The sequence below is a fragment of the Salmo salar genome, chromosome 13, assembly GCF_965601325.2.
Source record: "Salmo salar chromosome 13, fSalSal1, whole genome shotgun sequence".
Classification (NCBI taxonomy): domain Eukaryota; kingdom Metazoa; phylum Chordata; class Actinopteri; order Salmoniformes; family Salmonidae; genus Salmo; species Salmo salar.
Genome location: NC_138303.1, coordinates 78,143,083 through 78,162,973, shown reverse-complemented (window position 1 = coordinate 78,162,973; position 19,891 = coordinate 78,143,083). Strand labels below are relative to the sequence as shown.

Sequence of the window (19,891 nt, the reverse complement as noted above, 5' to 3'; positions counted from 1 at the left end):
TTTCTCTGAGGGTGAAGTTGCGTCTTTGAACATCACTGGAACAATCCCAACTGTAGAGAAAATGAGAGTCTAAACTGTTCATATCCACAGGTTTAATGCATTACTCTGTCTAGTAAAATGAGTCTAATTTATTAGTAATAGTACAGTAGAGTTGACTACAATCCCCTGGATTCATCAAAAATGTAATATATTTTCCATGGTCTTCATTGCTCAGACACAATGTATACTCAGATTTTTTTATTTTTTTATTTAGCCCTTATTGTACCAGGTAAGTTAACTGATAACACATTCTCATTTACAGCAACGACCTGGGGAATAGTTACAGGGAAGAGGAGGTGGGATGTATGAGCCAATTGTAAACTGGGGATTATTAGGTGGATTATTACATGATGGTATGAAGGCCAGATTGGGAATTTAGATCTACTGCACTTTTAGAAAAAAAGGTGTTATCTAGGACCTTAACAGGTTTTTGGGCTGCCCCCATAGGAAAACCCTTTTTGGTTCCAGGTAGTACCTTTTTGTTTCCAGGTAGAACTCTTTTGGGTTCTATATAGAACCCTTCCACAAAGGGTTCACTACATTTTTTTTGTATACAATGCGCCTTGGAGCAATTCTAGTTTTGAACCTTCAAAGTTTCTATTTACTTTTGTAACCAATACTTTCCATACAGGATGCAAAATTCTCCAAGAAAATATTTTGGGAAATAAATGATTTGTTCAATAGATTCCAAGTAAAATGTGACCAAAATGAAATCAGGTTTACTGTTATTTAAATTACAATGTGCTTGCTCTGGTTGAACATGCTTATTTCCTCCTTCCTAAGGCTGAAAAAAAATATAGAAAACACATCGCACTATTTACCACCGGGGAAAGATAAGCAGTCATGCTGCAGAAAGCCTAACACCTAATCTAGCGGGTGAATACATATCGTATCGCAAAACATGCATTTATGACTAGAAAATATTTGAATTAATCGATTAATTCCAATTAAAATGTGACCATAAAGAAATCGCCTTGTTAGTGCAGCTTTGGGTCATGGTCATAAACACCACTATCTAAGTACTATGCTGCTGTATAAACAGGTTGGCTGACAACTCACAAAAATGTCAAGCTGTGCGTTGTTATGATTCTGAACAGTCAGATAGCTTGCAACAATGACAAGAAGCTTGTCATTGTTGTATTTTGTTATTGATACCATGTCTTGAACGATTTCATGTCTTTGCTAATATGTCAAAAACTCGCTAGCTAACTAACAACTGTAACAATGTATTTGAGAGATAACTATTGCTGAGGAGTATTTCTGTCTGTAATAAAGCCCTTTTGTGTGGAAAAACTCATTCTGATTGGCTGGACCTGGCTCCCCAGTGGGTGGGCCTATGCCATCCCAGGCCCACCCATGGCTGCACCCCTGCCCAGTTATGTGAAATCCATAAATTAGGGCCTAATGAATTTATTTCAATTTACTGATTTCCTTCTATGAACTGTAACTCAGTAAACTCTTTGAACCTGTTGCATTATATCTTTGTTATAGTTTACATATTGTCAACAGTCCATGCCAACCCCATCTTTTTTGCCCCATAGTTGCGTCCATTTTCGTTTTGTTGCTAAACAATCAAGGCCCAGTTTCTCAAAAGTATTTTAAGGCTACCTTCATAGGAGCATTGTTAAGTCTCTGAGCTGTTTCCCAAAATCATCATTAACAAAGTTGCACTTCAAATGTTCATTATTTACAACTGCATTTTTCCCTACCCAGTCACTTTATTCATAGAAGATATCCGCTAAACATAGAATCAAGATGTTTATCTATCTCTCTGTGACCAAAGATAACTTCACAATGTACTTGACTTCAAATACAAAGTCGCCAATGTCTTTGTAATTGTTACAAACAAGTGAATGATAAAAATATGATTCAAATGAAAACTGAGGTGACTCCATTAAAATAGCCTACAGTATAGGCTACATTAGCCAATATAATTCAATAATAATCTTTTGGGTTACTTCATTTCTTAGGTTTTTTAGTAATTTTTTTTTAAGGTGGGGTTATAGGTACGTAAAAACGATCAAAGAAATGCAAATAAACCTAAAATGGGGTTAAATGCACTATGTATTATGTGGGTTGAAAGCTGTAACACAGAATAAAATAATTAATCAAAGTCCCATGATGGTAGCAACTGTCCATTACTGATTATCACTTATTAACATTATTTTACTTTAATAAAATATTTCAGTTGTCGTGTACATTACATTTGTTTTATTTGATGACTTTATTATTTAATTCCAAGTCATCATCTCAACTCTTAAGTGCTGCTGCCTATCCTGTCTGACAAAATCGCTATTTTTGTAGTTCTTCAAAGTAAATAAGACATACTTTTATGATTGCTGAATACCAACTATCAATAACTTAGAACATGTATTTTCAGGTATAGATACCCCGCAAATAAACTGCTCTCAATCGTGCATTCTTCTGTCTCTTTTATGTAGCAGATATAAAAGAAACACAGACCGGAGAAGTAGGCGTGCAATGACTTCTGATCATTGTAGTTAATTACTTTCTGTGCTAAACGATTTTTAATTTTTTTTTATTTACCTTTATTTAACTATGCAAGTCAGTTAAGAACAAATGTTTATTTTCAATGATGGCCTAGGAACAGTGGGTTAACTGCCTTGTTCAGGGGCAGAGCGACAGTTTTTTACCTTGTCAGCTCAGGGATTCGATCTTGCAACCTATATTGAATATTGGCCTGTTGGAAACTACAACTCCCTACTACATCGCACAGTTCAGACTTTATCTGATTTATTGCTAGATAATCATTTTGAGCAATGGTGGACCTAATTGATTCCTAAATGTTAAATGGACCTTGTTGGAAGGAATACTGTCACATCCAGGTGATTTGCCTTTATTCATGCTATCCAATGCCATTTTGAGTTAATTGAGAGAGATTTGGTCTCCCAGTGAGGTGGCTTCCTTTGTTAAGAGAAGAGGAGTTCTTAATTATTTTAGAAAGGCTGGCTTTGTGTGGATTTACAATCAGAGGTGAGCAGTTCTTTTTAGAAGTGGGAGAATCTTTGATTGATTCATTTGAATTCTGATAGTAATTTCCCTGTTACAGATTCAATAGTTGCTATACATTGCATTCGGAAAGTATTCAGACCCCTTCCCTTTTCCCACATTTTGTTACATTACAGCCTTACTCTAAAATTGATTAAATAAAATGTTTTCCTCATCAATCTACACACAGTACCCCGTAATGACAAAGCAAAAACAGGTTTTATAATTGTTTTGCAAAATAGAAATACCTTATTTATATAAGTATTCAGACCCATTGCTATGAGACTCGAAATTGAGCTCAGGTGCATCCTGTTTCAATTGATCATCCTTGAGATGTTTCTACAACTTGATTGAAGTCCATCTGTGGTAAATTCAATTGATTAGACATGATTTGGAAAGGCACACTCGTCTATATTAGGTCCCACAGACCATGCGTTACAGAGCAAAAACCAAGCCATGAGGTCGAAGGAATTGTCTGTAGAGCTTCGAGACAGGATTGTGTCGAGGCACAGATCTGGGGAAGGGTACCAAAACATTTCTGCAGCATTGAAGGTCCCCAAGAACACAGTGGCCTCCATCATTCTTAAATGGAAGAAGTTTGGAACTCATCCTAGAGCTGGCCGCCAGGCCAAACTGAGCAATCGGGGGAGAAGGGTCTTGGTCAGGGAGGAGACCAAGAACCCGATGGTCATTCTGACAGAGCTCCAGAGTTCCTCTGTGGAGATGGGAGAACCTTCCAGAAGGACAACCATCTCTGCAGCCCTCCACTAATCAGGCTTGAGGTTTATGCTCGAGTGGCCAGACGAAGCCAGTCCTCAGTAAAAGGCACATGACAGCCCACTTGGAGTTTGCCAAAAGGCACCTAAAGGACTCTCAGAATATTTAATGGTGCCGAAAGATAGGGCAGCATTTATTTCTTATGTGTTATTTCTTACATTATTAGCCCAGACGTTTTTTTGTGTTATCACATAAAACCGGTAAGAAATGTTGTTATCAGAGTGGCGGTAACTCACCAGCATTACCAGCATTAGGACCAAGAATACAACTTTCCTTAATTGGATCCTTTGTTCGTACCCCCCCAGGGCAGTTGATTTGATTCCAGAAGCTGATCCGAAACACCGCTGGCGGAGAAGAGGTATTCGGAGTGGTCTCCTAGTCCAACTCATGTTTCATGATTAACTACTCATGGTGTGATTGTGATAACATACAGAATCTCAAGTCCTTTTTTTCACCCGACCGAGAATAACTCACAATCAAATGCCATCCATATTACCTCCCAAGAGAATTATCTTCAGTAACAGTCACAGCCTTGTATATTTCCCATCAAGCCGATACCACGACGGCCTTCAAAGAACTACATTGGACTCTATGCAAACTGGAAACCTCATATCCTGAGGCTGCAGTTATTATAGCCTGGGATTTTAACAAAGATAATCTGAGGAAAACGCTACCGAAGTTCTACCAACACATTGACTGTAGCACTCGCTCTGACAAAACATTGGAACACTGGTACTCAGCTCTTTGAGTTCCCCTGCCCTCCCTTCGGCAAATCTGATCACGACTCCATTTTGCTCCTCCCTTCCTATAGGTAGAAACTCAAATAGGAAGTACCCGTGCTACGGACTATTCAACGCTGATCTGACCAATTGGAATCCATGCTTAAAGATTGTTTGATAACGCGGACTGGGATATATTCTGGGTAACCTCTGACAATAATATCATCGAATACACGGATACGGTGACTGAGTTTATCAGGAAATGAATAGGAGATGTTGTACCCACTGTGACTATTAAAACCTACCAAAACCAGAAACCATGGATAGATGGCAGCATTCGTGCAAAATTGAAATCGCGAACCATCGCATTTAACAATGGCAAGGTGACTGTCAATATGGCTGAATACAAACAGTGTAGTTATTCCCTCCGTAAGGCAATCAAACAGGCAAAACGTCAGTACAGAGACAAAGTGGATTCGCAATTCAACGGCTCAGACACGAGACGTATGTGGCAGGGTCTACAGACAATCATGGACTACAAAGGGAAAATCAGCCACGTCGTCGACACCAACGTTTTGCTTCCGGAAGAAGCTAAAAACCTTTTTTGCCCACTTTGAGGATAACACAGTGGCACCGATTTGGCCAGCTACGTGAGTGAGACATTTAAGCATTAACCCTAGTCGGCATCCATAGCCGCATCCTCAGAGCATGCGCAGATCAGCTGGCTGGAATGTTTAAGCTTCAAGATGTTCACCATTGTTCCTGTACCCAAGAAAGCAAAGATAACTTAACTAAAAGACGATCGCCCCGTAGCACACTTCAAATCAAATTTTATTTGTCACATACACATGGTTAGCAGATGTTAATGCGAGTGTAGCGAAATGCTTGTGCTTCTAGTTCCGACCATGCAGTAATATCTAACAAGTAATCTAACCTAACAATTTCAAAACTACCTTATACACACACGTGTAAAGGAATGAATAAGAATATGTACATAAAAATATATGAATGAGTGATGGCCGAATGGCATAGGCAAGATGCAGTAGATGGTATAGAGTACAGTATATATACATATGAGATGAGTAATGCAGGGTATGTAAACATTATATAAAGTGGCTAGTGATACATTTATTACATACATTTTTCCATTATTAAAGTGGCTAGAGTTGAGTCAGTATGTTGGCAGCAGCCACTCAATGTTAGTGATGGCTGTTTAACAGTCTGATGGCCTTGAGATAGAAGCTGTTTTTCAGTCTCTCGGTCCCCGCTTTGATGCACCTGTACTGACCTCGCCTTCTGGATGATAGCGGGGTGAACAGGCAGTGGCTCGGGTGGTTGTTGTCCTTGATGATCTTTTTGGCCTTCATGTGACATCGGGTGGTGTAGGTGTCCTGGAGGGCAGGTAGTTTGCCCCCGGTGATGCGTTGTGCAGACCTCACTACCCTCTGGAGAGCCTTACGGTTATGGGTGGAGCAGTTGCCGTACCAGGAGGTGATACTGCCCGACAGAATGCTCTCGATTGTGCATCTGTAAAAGTTTGTGAGTGTTTTTTGGTGACAAGCCGAATTTCTTCAGCTTCCTGAGATTGAAGAGGCGCTGCTGCGCCTTCTTCACCACGCTGTCTGTGTGGGTGGACCATTTCAGTTTGTCCGTGATGTGTACGCCGAGGAACTTATTAAAACTTTCCCCCCTCTCCACTACTGCCCTGTCGATGTGGATAAGGGGCTGCTCCCTCTGCTGTTTCCTGAAGTCCGTGATCACCTCCTTTGTTTTGTTCACATTGAGTGTGAGGTTATTTTCCTGACACCACACTCCGAGGGTCCTCACTTCCTCCCTGTAGGCCGTCTCGTCATTGTTGGTAATCAAGCCTACCACTGTAGTGTCGTCTGCAAACTTGATGATTGAGTTGGAGGCGTGCATGGCCATGCAGTCGTGGGTGAACAGGGACTACAGGAGAGGGCTGAGAACGCACCCTTGTGGGGCCCCAGTGTTGAGGATCAGCGAGGTGGAAATGTTGTTACCTACCCTCACCACCTGGGGGGGCGGCCCGTCAGGAAGTCCAGGACCCAGTTGCACAGGGCGGGGTCGAGACCCAGGGTCTGTTTGGAGGGTACTATGGTGTTAAATGCTGAGCTGTAGTCAATGAACAGTATTCTTACATAGGTATTCCTCTTGTCCAGATGGGTTAGGGCATTGTGCAGTGTGATTGCGATTGCGTCGTCTGTGGACCTATTGAGGCGGTAAGCAAATTGGTGTGGGTCTAGGGTGTCAGGTAGGGTGGAGGTGATATGGTCCTTGACTAGTCTGTCAAAGCACTTCATGATGACGGAAGTGAGTGCTACGGGGCGGTAGTCATTTAGTTCAGTTACCTTAGCTTTCTTGGGAACAAGAACAATGGTGGCCCTCTTGAAGCATGTGGGAACAGCAGACTGGTATACGGATTGATTGAATATGTCCGTAAACAAACCAGCCAGCTGGTCTGCGCATGCTCTGAGGATGCAGCTGGGGATGCCATGAGCCTTGCGAGGGTTAACACGTTTAAATGTTTTACTCACGTTGACTGCAGTGAAGGAGAGGCCGCAGGTTTTGGTAGCGGGCCGTGTTAGTGGCAATGTATTGTCCTCAAAGCGAGCAAAGAAGTTGTTTAGTTTGCTGGGAGCAAGACATTGTGGTCCGCGATGGGGCTGGTTTTTCTTTTGTAGTCCGTGATTGACTGTAGACCCTGCCACATACCTCTCGAGTCTGAGCCGTTGAATTGCGACTCTACTTTGTCTCTATACTGACGCTTAGCTTGTTTGATTGCCTTGTGGAGGGAATAGCTACACTGTTTGTATTCGGTCATGTTTCTGGTCACCTTGCCCTGATTAAAAGCAGTGGTTCGTGCTTTCAGTTTTGCGTGAATGCTGCCATCAATCCCCGGTTTCTGGTTGGGGAATGTTTTAATAGATGCTGTGGGTACAACATCACCGATGCACTTGCTAGTAAACTCGCTGACCGAATCAACGTATTCATCAATGTTGTTGTTCGATGCTATGCGGAACATATCCCAGTCCACGTGATCGAAGTAATCTTGAAGCGTGGAATCCGATTGGTCGGACCAGCGTTGAACAGACCTGAGCGCGGGTGTTTCCTGTTTAAGTTACTGTCTATAGGCTGGGAGCAACAAAATGGAGTCGTGGTCAGTTTTTCAGAAAGGAGGGTGGAGGATGGCCTTATATGCATCGTGGAAGTTAGAATAACGATGATCCGGGGTTTTGCCAGCCCGGGTTGCGCAATCGATATTCTGATAGAATTTAGGGAGCCTTGTTTTCAGATTAGCCTTGTTAAAATCCCCAACTACAATAAATGCAGCCTCAGGATATGTGGTTTCCAGTTAACATCGAGTCCAATGAAGTTCTTTCAGGGCCATTGATGTGTCTGCTTGGGGGGGAATATACACGACTGTGATTGTGATCGACGAGAATTCTCTTGGTAGATAATGCAGTCGGCATTTGATTGTGAGGAATTCTAAGTCAGGTGAACAAAAGGACTTGAGTTCCTGTATGTTGTTATGATCACACCACGTCTCGTTAATCATAAGGCATACACCCCCGCCCTTCTTCTTACCAGAGAGATGCTTGTTTCTGTCGGCGCGATGCGTGAAGAAACCAGGTGACTGTACTGACTCTGATAGCGTGTCTTGAGTGAGCCATGTTTCCGTGAAACAAAGAACGTTACAGTCTCTGATGTCTCTCTGGAAGGCAACCCTTGCTCGGATTTCGCCTACCTTGTTGTCAAGAGACTGGACATTGGCGAGTAGTATGCTCGGGAGCGGTGCGCAATGTGCCCGTCTACGGAGCCTGACCAGAAGACCGCTCCGTCTGCCCCTTCTGTGGAGCTGTTGTTTTGGGTCGCCGGCGGGGATCCGATCCATTGTCCTGGGTGGTGGGCCAATCAGAGGATCCGCTTCGGGAATGCCGTATTCCTGGTCGTAATGTTGGTGAGTTGACGTTGCTTTTATATCCAATAGTTCCTCCCGAATGTATGTAATAAAACCTAATATTTCCTGAGGTAACAATGTAAGAAATAACACAGAAAAAAACTAAATACTGCATAGTTTCCTAGGAACGCGAAGCAAGGCGGCCATCTCTGTCGGCACCGGAAGTAACTTCTGTCATCATGAAGTGCATTGAGAGACTAGTCAAGGATCATATCACCTCTACCTTACCTGACATCATAGACCCACTTCAATTTGCTTACCGCCCCAATAGATCACAGACGATGCAATCGCCATCGCACTGCACACTGCCCTGTCCCATCTGGACTAGAGCAATATCTACAGTTGAAGTTGGAAGTTTAAATACACCTTAGCCGAATACATTTAAACTCAGTTTTTCACAATTCCTGACATTTAATCCTAGTAAAGATTCTCTGTCTTAGGTCAGTTAGGATCACCACTTTATTTTTAAGAATGTGAAATGTCAGAATAATAGCAGAGAGAATGATATATTTCAGCTTTTATTTCTTTCATCACATTCCCAGTGGGTCAGAAGTTTACATACACTCAATTAGTATTTGGTAGCATTGCCTTTAAATTGTTTAACTTGGGTCAAACGTTTTGGGTAGCCTTCCACAAGCTTCCCAAAATAAATTGGGTGAATTTTGGCCCATTCCTCCTGACAGAGCTGGTGTATCTGAATCAGGTTTGTAGGCCTCCTTGCTCACACACACTTTTTCAGTTCTGCCCACAAATGTTCTATAGGATTGAGGTCAGGGCTTTGTGATGGCCACTCCAATACCTTGACTTTGTTGTCCTTCAGACATTTAACCACAACTTTGGAAGTATGGTTGGGGTCATTGTTCATTTGGAAGACCCATTTCTGACCAAGCTTTAACTTCCTGACCGATGTCTTGAGTTGTTGCTTCAATATATCCACATAATTTTCCTACCTCTTGAAGCCATCTATTTTGTGAAGTGCACCAGTCCCTCCTGCAGCAAAGCACCCCCACAATATGATGCTGCCACCCCCGTGCTTCACGATTGTGATGGTGTTCTTTGGCTTGCAAGCCTCACACTTTTTCCTCCAAACATAGCGATGGTCATTATGGCCAAACAGTTCTATTTTTTATTCATCAGACCAAAGGACATTTCTCCAAAAAGTACAATCTTTGGCCCCATGTGCAGTTGCAAACCGTAGTCTGGCTTTTTTATAGTGGTTTTGGAGCAGTGCCCACTTCCTTGCTGAGCGGCCTTTCAGGTTATGTCGATATAGGATTCATTTTACTGTGGATATAGATACTTTTGTACCTGTTTCCTCCAGCATCTTCACAGGGTCCTTTGCTGTTGTTCTGGGATTGATTTGCACTTTTCACTCCAAAGTACATTCATCTCTAGGAGACAGAAAGTGTTTCCTTCCTGAGTGGTATGACGGGTGCGTGGTCCCATGGTGTTTATATTTGCCTACTATTGTTTGTACAGATGAACGTGGTACTATCAGGCGTTTGGAAATTGTTCCCAAGGATGAACCAGACTTGTGGAGGTCTACAATTTATTTTCTGAGGTCTTAACTGATTTATTTTGATTTTCCCATGATGTCAAGCAAAGAGGCACTGAGTTTGAAGGTAGGCCTTGAAATACATCCAGGTACAGGTACACCTCCAATTGACTCAAATGATGTCAATTAGCCTATCAGAAGCTTCTAAAGCCATGACATCATTTTATGGAATTTTCCAAGCTGTTTAAAGGCACAGTCAACTTAGTGTTTGTTAACATCTGCCACACTCGAATTGTGATACAGTGAATTATAAGTGAAATAATCTGTGTGTAAACAATTGCTGGAAAATGTACTTGTGTCATGCACAAAGTAGATGTCCTAACCGACTTGCCAAGACTATAGTTTGTTAACAAGAAATTTGTGGAGTGGTTGAAAAACGAGTTTTAATGACTCCAACCTAAGTGTATGTAAACTTCTGACGTATGTAAGAATGCTGTTCATTTATAGCTTTGCATTTAACACCATAGTACCCTCCAATCTCATCATTAAGCTTGGGGCCCTGGGTCTGAACCCCCCGTATATATATTTTTCTATTGTGTTATTGACTGTACTGTATGTTTGTTTATCCCATGTGTAACTCTGTGTTGTTGTTTTTGTCGCACTGCATTGCTTATCTTGGCCAAACGCAGGGCTCTCCAGAAGGTGGTGCGATCTGCCCAACACATCACCGGGGGCAAACTACCTGCCCTCCAAGACACCTACAGCACCCGATGTCACAGGAAGGCCAAAAAGAACATCAGGGACAACAACCACCCGAGCCACTGCCTGTTCATCCCGCTATCATCCAGAAGGCGAGGTCAGTACAGGTGCATCAAAGCTAGGACCGAGAGACTGAAAAACAGCTTCTATCTCAAGGCCATCAGACTGTTAAATAGCCATCACTAGCACCTTAGAGCCTGCTGCCCTATACACAGAGACTTGAATTCACTGGCAACTTTGGTAATTGGAACACTAGTCACTTTAATAATGTTTACATATTTTGCACTACCGATCTCATATGTATATACTGTATTCAATTCTTCTGTATTTTACTCTATGCCGCTCCGACATTACTTGTCCAAATATTTATATATTCTTAATTCCTTTCCTTTATTTAAAATGTGTGTGCATTATGTGTATTGTTGTGAAAATGTTAGATATTACTTGTTAGATATTACTGCACTTTTGGAGCTAGAAAAACAAGCATTTCGCTACACCCGCAATAGCATCTGCTAAACAAGTGTATGTGACCAATACAATTTGATTTGATTTGACCATGAGAAACAAGATTCTCTGGTCTGATGAAACAAAGATTGAACTCTTTGGCCTGAATGCCAAGCGTCACGTCTGGAGGTACCCTCTCACCATCCCTACGGTCAAGAATGGTGGTGGCAGCATCATGTTGTGGGGATGTTTTTCAGCGTCAGGGACTGGGAGACTAGTCAGAATCGAGGGAAACTTGAATGGAGCAAAGCACAGAGAGATCCTTGATGAAAACCTTCTTGAGAGCCCTCAGGACCTGGAGACTGGGGCAAAGGTTTACCTTCCAACAGGACAACGACCCTAAGCACACAGCCAAGACAACGCAGGAGTGGCTTCAGGACAAGTCTCTGAATGTCCTGTAGTGGCCCAGCCAGAGCCCGGACTTGAACCCGATCGAACATCTCTGGAGAGACCTGAAAATAGCTGTGCAGCGATGATCCCCATCCAATCTGACAGAGCTTGAGAGGATCTGCTGAGAAGAATGGGAGAAACTCCCCAAATACAGGTGTGCCAAGCTTGTAGTGTCATACCCAAGAAGTCTCGAGGCTGTAATTGCTGCCAAAGCTGCTTCAACAAAGTACTGAGTAAAGGGTCTAAATACTCATGTAAATGTCATGTTTCAGTTCAATTTGCAAAACTTTCTAAAAACTTGTTTTTGTTTTTTCATTACGGGGTATTATGTGAAGATTGATGAGGGAAAAAAACGATTTAACCCATTTTAGAGTAAGGCTGTAACGTAACAAAAGGTCAAGGGGTCTGAATACCTTCCGAAGGCACTGTACATCCTTACATAGCCAGTGTTTCATAATTGCACTGTGCGATTAAAGTATTTGAGCAGAGGGAGCACCCCCCTATCCACATTGACGGATCGCAGTGGAGAAGGTGGAAAGCTTCATCATTACTGCATAGCTTGTTGGACAGTAAACGACTGAAATGATTACCATGGAAGTAATGGTTGAGTGTTACCCGATTGATGGCAAATTCTGTTCTCTTTCTTTTCAATAAATTATGTTCTGTCTTGACTTTCGAAAGAGTAATACATACCTGGTCTGAAAAGAGTGTTTGTTGAGAACGCTATAACACAGTTAACAATATCTACTTTAATTATGATTTAATCAACCCAGATGCAAATGCAGTTGCATTTAAAAAAATATAAAACCTTTGGTGGCAGTCCATAGAATCCGGGTGTCATCGATTGAATTTTTATTGATCGTTATGAATTAAATTCGTTCAATTTCAAATTGTTCACAGAATGTAGGATTTTGTAGTAATGAAATGTTGAAACACCATCTGTTGGCTCTTTTAGGAGATTCTGAAATTTGAAATTAGCAGTAGTAATCATGGTGGTCAGACAAGCTCATATGTCAAATGTCTACTTTCTTTATTAAAGAAAATAGAGGTGTAGATAATAGTATGAAATCGATTTGTGAGAATGATTTAAGCCTGTTTGAGTAGAAAGTGTACTCTTTTGAATTAGGATTATTTGCTCGCCAGGCATCAATAAGGTTGTAATCAGAGTATACACTGAGTGTACAAAACATTAGGAACACCTTTGTAATATTGAGTTGCACCCTTTTCACCCTCAGAAGAGCCTCAATTCATTGGAGCATGGACTCCACAAGGTGTTGAAAGCGTTCCACAGGGATGCTGGCCCACGTTGACTCCAATGCTTCTCACAGATGTGTCAGGTTGACTGGATGTCCTTTGTGTGGTGAACCATTTTTGATACACACTTGAAACTGTTGGGCATGAAAAACCCAGCAGTTTTGCAGTTCTTGACACACTCAAACCAGTGCACCTGGCACCTACTACCATACCCCATTCAAAGGCACTTAAATCTTTTGTCTTGCCCATTTACCCTCTGAATGACACACATACACAATCCATGTCTCAATAGTCTCAAGGCTTAAAAATCCTTCTTTAATTTATCTACACCCCTTCATCTACACCGATCGAAGTGGATTTAGCCAGTGACATCAATAAGGGATCATAGCTTTCAACTGGATTCACCTGGTGTTCTTAATGTTATGTACGCTGGAGAGCTTTGGTTGCGTGTGGATTGTAGTTGGTCGTATTAGATTTGTCCCGCATGTCCAAAATGGAATTCATATCAGTCCCAATAACCAGATGGAATTCAGTTAATTCTAACAATATGCCGTTCAGAGAATCAAAAAACGTAGGATCAAATCAAATCAAATTGTATTGATCACATACACATATTTAGCAGTATTCCTAGCTCCAACAGTGCAGTAGTATCCGTGCAGAGAGATCAATTCACAACAATACAAACAAATCTAAAAGTAAAATAATTGAAGAAATATATATAATTAGATCGAGCAATGTCGGAGTGGCATTGACAAAAAATAAAGTAGATTAGAGTACAGTATACACATACATATGAGATGAGTAAAGTAGTATGTACACATTATTTAAGCATTATTAAAGTAACTAGTGTTCCATTATTAAAGTGGCCAGTGATTTCAAGTCTATGTATATAGGGCAGCAGCCTTTAAGGTGCGTGGTTGCATAACCGGGTGGAAGCCAGCTATTTAACAGGCTGATGGCCTAATGATAGAAGCTGTTTTCCAGTTTCTCGGTCCCAGCTTCAATGCACCTGTACTAACCTCGCCTTCTGGATGATAGTGGGGTAAACAGGCCGTGGCTTGGTTGGTTGATGTCCTTGATGTCCTTGATGATCTTTTTGGCCTTCCTGTGACATTGGGTGCTGTAGGTGTCCTAGAGGGCAGGTAGTTTGCCCCTGGTGATGCGTTGGGCAGACCGCACCACCCTCTGGAGAGCCTTGGATTATATGAATTTAGAGCGTACACAATAATAAAGGGATTTTTCCCCCATTATGGATACACTTCATGAAAGTCATTCTGCATTCTTGGTCTTCACCTTTACCCAAGATGGTAATTTTGAGTTTCTCATGTATCATTATGATTGCACATTTAGTTTTGTTTGGTGCTGATGAAAAAGCCAGGCTGGTCAAAAGAAAGAGCTGTCGATTTCAGACGTTTCAAAAAGGTCCTGAAGGACGTCGATATAGGCCTTCATCGGTGCTCACCCTCCAAAAAATCTAATAATGATGGCACAGCACTGGGCTCAAACTCACAATGCGCAGAGCCATTGTTTTAAGCCTTCCCCAAATGATAGCTCTAAACCTTAACCACTCAGAATTAATACCTAATATTAACCCTTTGAGTTGTTTCTGGTTTAACCCTGTAACCACACAGAATTAATGGGTAAAACATTCATCCAATTCAGCCAAATTCCATAGTAAAACTATCAGGGAATCACCAGCAGCAAGAGCGACATCATTGATATATACAGAGAAATGAGTCGGCCGGGGAATTGAACCCTGTGTCACCCCCATAGAGACTGCCAGAGGTCCGGACAACATGCCCCCCGATTTGACACACTGAACTCTATCTGAGAAGTAGTTGGTGAACCTGGCGAGGCAGTCATTTGAGAAGCCAAGGCTATTGAGTCTGCCGATAAGAATGCAGTGATTGACAGAGTTGAAAGCCTTGGTCAGGTCGATGAAGACGGCTGCACAGTGCTGTCTTTTATCGATGGCGGTTATGATATTGTTTAGGACCTTGACCATGGCTGAGGTGCACCCATGACCAGCTCGGAAACCAGATTGCATAGTGGAGAAGGTACGGTGGGATTCGAAATGGTCGGTGATCTGTTTGTTAACTTAGCTTTAGAAGATTTTAGAAAGGCAGGGCAGGATGGATATAGGTCTATAACAGTTTGGGTCTAGAGTGTCTCCCCCTTTGGAGAGGCGGATGATTGAGGCAACTTTCCAAACTTTGGGGTTCTCAGACGATACAAACGAGAGAGTAGGCTAGTAATAGGATTTGCAACAATTTCGGCAGGTCATTTTAAAAAGAGAGGATGCAGATTGTCTAGCCCAGCTGATTTGTTGGGATCCAGATTTTGCAGCTCTTTCAGAACATCTGCTGTCTGGATTTGGGTGAAGGAGAAGCAAGGGGGCTTGGGCAAGTAGCTGCAGGGGCTGCTGAGATGTTGGCCGGGGTAGGGGTAGCCAGGTGGAAAGCCTGGCCAGCCGAAGAAAAATGCTTCTTGAAATTATCGATTATCGTAGATTTATCGGTGGTGACAGTGTTTCCTAGCCTCAGTGCAGTGGGCAGCTGGGAAGAGGTGCTCTTATTTTCCATGGACTTTACAGTGTCCCAAAACTTTTGTAATTTGTGCTACAGGATGCAAATTTCTGTTTGAAAATGCTAGCCTATGCTTTCCTAACTGACTGTGTATATTGGTTCCTAACTTCCCTGAAAAGTTGCATATCGCGGGGGCTATTTGATGCTAATGCAAAAATCCACAGGATGTTGTGGTGCTGGTCAAGGACAGTCAAGTCTGGGGTGATCGAAGGGCTATATCTGTTCTTAGTTCTACATTTTTTGAATTTGGCATGCTTATTTAAGATGGAGATGAAGGCACTTTTGAAGAGCAACCAGGCATCCGCTACTGACGGAATGAGGTCAATATCCTTCCAGGATTCCTGGGCCAGGTCGATTAGAAAGGCTTGCTTGCTGAAGTGTTTTAGGGAGCGTTTGATGGTGATGAGGGTTGGTTGTTTGACCGCGGACCCATTACGCATGCAGGCAACGAGGCAGTGATCGCTGAGATCCTGGTTGAAGACAGCAGAGGTGTATTTAGAGGGCAAGATGGTCAGGATGACCAGGATATCGAAGAGGGTGCCCCTGGTTACGGATTTAGGGTTGTACCTGGTAGGTTCCTTGATAATTTGTGTGAGATTGAGGGCATCTAGCTTAGATTGTAGGACGGCCGGGGTGTTAAGCATGTCCCAGTTTAGGTCACCTAACAGTACGAACTCGGAAGATAGATGAGGGGGAAATCAATTCACATATGGTGTCCAGGGCACAGCTGGGGGCTGAAGGGGGTCTATAACAAGTGGCAATGGTGAGAGACTTGTTTCTGGAAAGGTGGATTTTAAAAGTAGAAGCTCGAATTGTTTGGGCACAGACCTGGATAGTATGACAGAACTCTGCAGGCTATCTCTGCAGTAGATTGCAACTCCGCCCCCTGTGGCAGTTCTATCTTGTGGGAACATTTTATAGTTAGGGATGGAAATGTCAGGATTTTTGGTGGCCTTCCTAAGCCAGGATTCAGACACGGCTAGGACATCCGGGTTGGCGGAGTGTGCTAAAGCAGTGAATAAAACAAACTTAGGGAGGAGGCTTCTAATGTTAACATGCATGAAACCAAGGCTTTTACGGTTACAGAAGTCAACAAATGAGTGCGCCCGGGGAATGGGAGTGATGCTGGGGGCTGCAGGGCCTGGGTTAACCTCTACATCACCAGAGGAACAGAGGAGGAGTAGGATAAGAGTACGACTAAAGGCTAAAAGAACTGGTCGTCTAGTGTGTTCGGGAACAGAGAGTAAAAGGAGCAGATTTCTGGCCACGGAAGAATAGATTCAAGGCATAATGTACAGACAAGGGTATGGTAGGATGTGAGTACAGTGGAGGTAAGCCTAGCCATTGAGTGACGATGAGAGAGGTTTTGTTTCTAGAGGCACCATTTAAGCCAGGTGAGGTCACCGCATGTGTGAGGGTTGGAACAAAAGGGCTAGCTAAGGCATATTGAGCAGGGCTGGAGGCTCTACAGTGAAATAAGACAAAAATCACTAACCAAAACAACAAATAGACAAGGCATATTGACATTAAGGAGAGGCATGTGTAGCCGAGTGATCATAGGGTCTAGTGACTAGCTAGGCTTGCTGGAGGCACAGCAATTCAGACAGCTAGCAGGCCGGGGCTAGCAGGCTAGCAGATGGGCCTCAGGGGGACGTCGCAACGGAAGAGCCTGTTGAAACCCCCTCGGACGGTTACGTCGTCAGACCAGACATGATAGATTGGCGGGGGCTCCGTGTCGGCAGCATTGGGTCCAGGCCAATTGGCAAAAGAGGTATTGGAGCCCAGGAATTGTCTGATGGATCTTTTCTGCTAGCCGGGAGATGGGCTTAGCTCGAGGCTAGCTCCAGGCTAACTGGTGCTTGCTTCGGGACAGAGACATTAGCCAAGAGTGGCCACTCGCTAGCTTGCTAGCTAGCTGCGATGATCTGGAGTAAAGGTTCAGAGCTTGTGGTAGGAATCCGGAGATGTGGTAGAGAAAAAGCAGTCCAATATGCTCTGGGTTGATATCGCGCTGTGCAGACTGGCAGGAATTGACTGGGCTGAGGCTGGCAGATGTCTGAGTTAATGGTGATGACCGCTAACAGTGGCTAACTGAGTACTAGCTAGTAGCTAGTTAGCTGGCTAGCCCCTGAAGGGGGTTCTGGTTCTAAAGAATAAAAAAATAGCAGATCCATACCACATTGGATGAGGCGGGTTGCAGGAGAGTATGTTCAGTCCGTAGATGGAAATTGAGATTAAAAATATTTTAAAAAATATACTAAATATATATGAAGAAAACAATATATACACGGGACGGGGCAAGATGACAAAACAGACATCCGACTGCTATGCTATCTTGGAAATGCCTTATCAAGAGAACATCCCTGGTCATCCATACTGCCTCTGATCTGGCAGACTCACTAAACACAAATGCTTCGTTTGTAAATTACGTATGAGTGTTGGAGTGTGCCCCTGGCTATCCATCAATAAAAAATAATACAATTGTGCCTTCTCGTTTGCTTAATATAAGGAAGTTGAAATGGCTTATATTTTTACTTTTACTTTTGATACTTAAGTACATTGTGCCCCTGGCTGTCCGTCAATTAAAAAAAATATATATACAATTGTGCCGTCTGGTTTAATGTAAGGAATTTTAAATGTTTCATACTTTTACTCAAGTATGACAATTTAGTTATTTTTCCACCACTGGATGTGGCTAGGGGTTATAGCATTTCTTTCACATGACCCATCAATTTAGACAAGTGTATCTGTGTAAGCGTCATCTAATATTTATTACATCTTTTTATCTGGACACTTTCTGTTTACCCAGAATTTATCCTTATTGTAGGCTACTACCACTTTTAGTCTTTAGCACATGACCTCATGTGAATCCTTAAAGGAGATGGGTGGGACTGGCTTAAGAGGGTGTGAACAATGATGAATTGGTGTAGACAAAGGAGAGCTCTCTAGTAGGTACCAAAACATTCAAATCCCCTTTTCTCAAAAGTGATTTTACAAGTATATCAACTTTCAAAGTAGAATTACTTTCCCATTGTCCCGCAACAATTCTGTGTATGATATACCATTTTGTAGCTCTGTCTCTACTTTTATCCAATGTAAAAAATGAAATTAAAATTTTGCTACAGAAGACCGAATCCAGGTGGTGAGTCACATATGTGGGAACTCCTTCAAGACTGTTGGAAAAGCATTCCAGGTGAAGCTGGTTGACAGAATGCCAAGAGTGTGCAAAGATGTCATCAAGGCAAACGGTGGCTACTTTGAAGAATCTCAAATATAAAATATATTTTGATCAGTTTAACACTTTTTTGGTTAGTATATATGATTCCATATGTGTTATTTCATAGTTTTATGTCTTCACTATTATTCTACAATGTAAAAACCCTTGAATGAGTAGGTGTGTCCAAACTTTTGACTGGTTCTGTATGTATACACAATATTCAATTTGGGTAAAAAACAATCGCTTTGACATAAAGTCAAACTCCTCATTAAGGCCAAGAGGAGACAGTGTGTTGAGCCTGTGGATCCAGAAAGATTCCCTCAGAAGATGTTTCCTCTCAATCTCCCCTCTCCTGCGTTAAGATCAAAGGCCTGCTTGTCCACCAATGTAATTTACATGTTGAAATGTTCCTGTGGTCTGTCCTACATAGGGAAAACATGTGGAAGAAGCCTTAAGACCCGTATATACAGACAGGTGAGACAAAAAACCCTGTTGCTGTTCATTTTGCACAAGCTGGACATCCTATTAGCTCTCTGAGATACATTAGAATAGGAAAGGTAAGATGTCACGCAGGGGAGGGGACATTGAGTGGAAACTTATTTTGGACTCTAAAAGGTGTCGAAAGCATTCCACAGGGATGCTGGCCATGTTGACTCCAATGCTTATCACAGTTGTGTCAAGTTAGCTGGATGGTGTTGGACCATTCTTGATACACACAGGAAACTGTTGACCGTGAAAAACCCAGCAGCTTTACAGTTCTTGACACAAAACGGTGCCCCTGGCACCTACTACCAAACCCCGTTCAAAGGCACTTAAATCCTTTGTCGTGCCCATTTACCCTCTGAATACATACACAATCCATGTCTCAATTGTCTCAAGACTTAAAAATCCTTATTTAACCAGTCTCCTCCCATTCATCTATAGTGATAGAAGTGGATTTAACAAGTGACATTAATAAGGGATCATAGCTTTCACCTGGATTCACCTGGTCAGTCTATGTTATGGAAAGAGCAGGTGTTCTTAATGTTTGTATACTCAGTGTATATATTTATATTCCGGACTCTGACCTTGCTCATTCTGATATTTTTATTTGTATTTGTGTGTATTGTTTTGTATTTTTAGGTATTATGGCACTGTTGAAGCTAGAAACATAAACATTTCGCT

The 19,891-nt window shown here is 42.3% G+C and overlaps 1 protein-coding gene across 2 annotated transcripts in view; it reads left to right on the top strand.

Annotated features, from left to right (window-relative positions):
* LOC106568000 (delta-sarcoglycan) overlaps positions 1–19,891 on the top strand; it is a 338,771-nt gene that overhangs the window by 81,295 nt on the left and 237,585 nt on the right. The window contains exon 2 of one of the 2 annotated variants that reach the window (XM_082960348.1): positions 10,708–10,874. The exons of the other annotated variant lie outside the window; for it this stretch is intronic. The gene's annotated coding sequence lies outside the window, so the exon portion shown is untranslated. The remainder of the gene's footprint in view (positions 1–10,707; positions 10,875–19,891) is intronic. 2 annotated transcript variants of the gene reach the window in all.